The following is a 4,744-nucleotide window of genomic DNA, read 5'->3' on the forward strand; positions in this document are numbered from 1 at the left end:
TGTGGACGAGTGCAAGTTTCTTTGGGTGTGTGTGGAGGTGGGTGTACTGGGGTCACTTTTATTTATTTTTTTAATTGGGATGAAGTTGACATTGCGGAAAATTAACCATTTTAAAGTGCATTCCCGGTGGTGGGAGCCACCCCGTCTCTCCAGTTCCAGACCTTGTCATCACCCCAAAAGGAAACCCCAGGCCCCTGAAGTGGTGACTCCCCACTGCACCCTCCCCAAGTCCCTGCTGCCACCAGTCTTTCTGTGTCTCCAGATTTACTGTGTCTGAACTTTCCATACAAATGGATTCACGCACCTGTGATATTTTGTGTCTGGTGTCTTTCACTCAGCATGTTTTGATTGCACATCCATGTGGCAGCATGCATCAGAACCTCATTTTTTTATTTTTGCTGGACAGACCACACTTAGTTTATCCACTTTTCTGTCGATGGACGCATCAGTTGTTTGCACCTTTCGGTTATTGTGAGGAGTGCTGCTACGCACATTCATGTATCAGGAATTACTTTCAGTTCTTTCGAGTGTTTGCCTGGAATGGAGTTCCTTTCTGGCGGACACTCCTTGTGGTCTCTCTGCAGCAGGCCCCTTTTCCTGGGTGAAAGATGCGTCAGCCGACTGACAGCTCGGTCATGATCCCAGGAAACCTGAGTTTCAGGGAAAGGGCTGAAATTTGCAAACCCAGAGCCCCTTCCTGGGAAGTTTGGGAAATCGGGGGGAATCTCAGTGGTCCAGAATGACCCGGTGGCCACCACCCCAGGCAGCCAGCCCCCAGGTGCAGCTCTGTCTCTCGGGGCACTGGCCCCAGGGTTGCTGCCGTCCTGAGTGGGAACAGTGGGCAGCATTAGGGGTCTGGCCTGAGACTTGATTGGTCTTTTATCTGGGCCATAGGGTGGAAAACACCCATTGAAAGAGCACAGAATAAATGAAACAGTGTCCACCGGTAGAATAGTCATAGTCTCATGGAATCACCATCTCGTGGGATGTGTGGAGACTGGGGTGAGGGTTGAAACTCAGTTGCTGGCTCTTTTTTTATTGTGGTTTGGGTGAAAGTTTACAGAGCAAATTCACTTTCCATACAGCAGTTCGCATACACTTTGTCTCATGACACTGACCACAGTTTACCACAATGCAACAGCTCCCCTCCCACTTCCTTCCGATAATTACCTCTTCCCTGTGTCCATCCCTCCATGCGCTCCTGTTCCCTGAGCTGTCTCCTGGTGCGTAAGCAGCCCTTCTTTCTCCCATGATTGTTCTCTCCAAGGAGTGTATCTACTTCAAGTAAATGTTCAACTCATGTGCCTGTACTTTGTTTGGCTGGAAGCCACAGTTGTGGGTTCAATTTTGGACCTGAAGGGCAGCTAGGGGCCATAGTCTCAGTGGTTCTACCAAGCTCTATCGGACCAGCAAACCTGGTCCCCCCCCCCTTTTTTGTTTTGTACAGATGCTTTTGAGTGCTGGCTCTTTTTAAATTTTATTTTGTTGCCGCTGTTGTTGAAAATCCACACAGCAGAACATAACACAAATCCAGCAACTTCTGCGTGTATAGTTCGGTGACATGGGTCACATTCTTGGAGTTATGCAGCCATTCTCCCCCTCCTTTTCCAAGTCACCCCTCTCCCATTTGCATAAACTCACTGCCCCCTAAGGTTCCACTCTCATCTTTCAAGTTGTTGTTCCACTTTGATGCCATTGAGATAGTTCTTAGGAGAGCACAGTGTTCACAGCAGACCTTCTTAAGTAGCCAGCAGGCCTGCCTTACTAGTTGGTAGACCTTCTTGACTAGTTAAGCAAACTATTGTTTAGTTTAAGGAAGACTTCAGGGGAGATTTTTGGTTTCAAGTTTAAAAGAGATCTCAGGACAGTTGTTTGGCAGTTCTTCCAGCCTCAGTAGCTCCAGAAAGTCTGGATTCCATGAGAATTTGAAATTCTCTTCTACATTTTCCACCTTTTCCTCAGGATTCTTCTATGGAATCTTTAATCAAAAACTTTTTTAAAAAAGAAAAGTACTTGTACTTTCTAAAGGAACCAAAAGTTCGGTGACTTGAGCCTGTGGAGAAAGATGAAGCAATCTGCTTCCTTAAACATGATAGCCTTGGAGACCCTGGGGGGCAGTTCCACTCTGTCCTCTAGGGGTGCTGTGGGTCAGAATGGACTCCATGGCGGTGGGTGTGGTTTGGGCTTTGCTTCTGTGAAGACTGACAGCCTTGGAGACCCTGTGGGCAGTTCCACTCTGTCCTCTAGGGGCGCTGTGGGTCGGGATCGACTGGAAGGCAACGATGATTTCGTGTTTTCTCGGTGGTTTTAGGAAGAATTCCATGTAAGTAGCAGAACCAGAAATTGTACAATGCTCAAGTTTCCTACAGTGTGTTGTACTCTGTGTTCTCATGTGGCCGTCTTAACCCTGGGAGCGCCATGTTGTTGCTTGGATCCATCTGCAGTCGTGGCTCAGGAAGGCTGTGCCTCCCACCTCGGCCGGGTGCTAACCCAGCCTTGTGATTTTGAAGGCCCTCTCTACTCTTCCTCCCACCCCCTTGGGCCAGAGCCCCGTCCCCAGCTCACCTCAGGAGGACTGTTTCTGGTCCCTGAGCCCTCCTCTGCGGATGGATTCCACAGGCCTGCGTGGCTCGGAGTCGCTGGGTGGCCCGGGCAGTTGGATGCTTGGCTGCTAACCAAGAGGTTGGGAGTTCGAGTCCACCCATGGTGCCCAGAGAAAGGCCTGGGGACGTGGTTCTGAGAAGTTGGCCGTCGCACACCCTGGGGGCTCCGTCTGACGTGGCCACAGGTGGGGTCGCCAGGTGCTGGGGTGCCCTCAGCAGCAGCTTTGCGGTTTTCAGAGGGGGCTCTGGGAATCTGGTGTTTAGGGGTTCCTGGGTGGCTCTGTGACTGGACTCTGGGAAAGTGTGTGCTGGGGACAAGTCCCTTATGGCCAGAAACACTGGACCCAGAATTCAGTGACATGGGGCAGCTGGGGTCTGTGGTCTGACCTGCGAGGTGCAGCAGGAAGATGGGGTTGTGGGGAAGTCAGATGAAGCGGGGGGTGGGGGGGAGGCCTGTGGACAGCAGCCCTGCTGATGGCCTCTGGGTCGGCTGTGGCTTTCTCTCTCGGCGGATGGGGGCCGCTTCCTGCTCCCAGGAAGGCCTGGGTAGGAAAGGCCCCAGGGAAAACCCTCTCCAAGGGGGCAGCAGGGCGTGAGCCCAGCAGGACCCAGGGAGTTCGCAGCCAGTTCCCGGAAAACCCCAGGCTCCCGTTCCCACTCACACTTCGGGAGGCCTGCGGCAGGTGCTTCCCCAGAGGCCTCGCGGTTGCCATGGCAGCAGGCAGGGCTTTCAGAAACTCCAAGCTTCCACCTTCCAAACATGTACAGGAAGGGGGTGGAGGAGGGCAGGCTGCGGAGCGATGCCGTGGACAGAAGAGCGGGAAAGCGACGGCGTGATTGCGGCCCCCTCTCTGGGGAGTGGTCAGCGCAGAGCAGGGACCCTCGGGGAGACGGTGTGGAGGTGGGAAGGTCTTGGAAAAGATGAGGGGCTCCTCCCCCAATGTTGTTGTCAGCAGTGCTTGGTTGGGATCGCGTGTCACGTGTCACTTTAGCCTGGACTGGGCCCCTCGCCCTCTTGGTTGCAGAAATCAGAGAGGCGTCGAACATGTGAGTGGAAGGCCGAACATGTGAGTGGAAGGCCGTGTGTGGGCAGGAGACCTTGGAGCTTGCCAGACACCTACAGCAAAGCAGAAAGCAATGTGGAGACACCTTCCTGGAAATGGCAAAATGTGTGCCTCCCCTTAGTCACTGCTGATAATTCGGTTTGAAAAGGTCATCTGTCTGGTGCCTGCTGTGTTTCTTATTTCTGTGGACTCTTAGGCTTTCTGCCCAGTGGAGCTTTCTCTGGTTTCCTGTGGCCTGAGGAGCAATGCTGCCAAGGGCTGCCCACAGCAGACACTGTGCTGAGGCCCTGCCTGTGGTGACTCTGTCTCCCCACAGCAGCCCCGGGGTGAAGACACTGTTATTGTCACCACTAAGTGTCTTCCTTCCTTTTTCACTGTGATAATATATAACAGAACGCCGCCATTCCCATCGTTTTCAAGGGCGGCAGGCAGATCTTGGCAGTCCCGTGGGTTTGTTCCCGACCCCCGCAACGAAGCGAGGCTCCCGATCGAGCTAGTCACACGCGTGTGCTGGGTTGCCGGTGCCTGTAGGAGTTATGTTGACACCTCAGTGTTGTCTGTGAAGTGTGCAGAAGCATGATGAGGAAGTTTGAAATATCCGGGGAATGACCAAGATAGGACACAGAGGCACGGAGTGAGCGCGTGCTGTTGGAAAAAGGTACCACAGGCCTTCCGCTCGTGAAAAGCACGGCGTCTGCAGAGCACCCAAAGTGAAGCACAGGAGAGTGAGGTCTGTCTACAGTCGAGAGGCACGAATGACATTCACCGTGCTGTGCGGCCATGAGCACGGTCCGTTTCCCAATGTTTTCATCCCCTGGGACGGAAATCAGTGCCCCTCAAACACGGTCTTCCCCCTCACCCCATCCCTGCATCCCTGAAAACAACAACAAAAAAAACCCACTGCGGGGGAGTTGATTCCACTCACAGCGCCCCTGGAGGGCAGAGTGGAACTGCCCACAGGGTCTCCAAGGCTGTCAATCTTCACCGAAGCAAAGCCCAAACCACACCCACTGCCGTGGAGTCCATTCTGACCCACAGCGCCCCTAGAGGACAGAGTGGAACTGCCCACAGGGTCTC

The sequence above is a fragment of the Orycteropus afer genome, unplaced genomic scaffold (genome assembly GCF_000298275.1).
Source record: "Orycteropus afer afer isolate SDZICR_OR568_19922 unplaced genomic scaffold, OryAfe1.0 scaffold00006, whole genome shotgun sequence".
NCBI lineage: Eukaryota > Metazoa > Chordata > Mammalia > Tubulidentata > Orycteropodidae > Orycteropus > Orycteropus afer.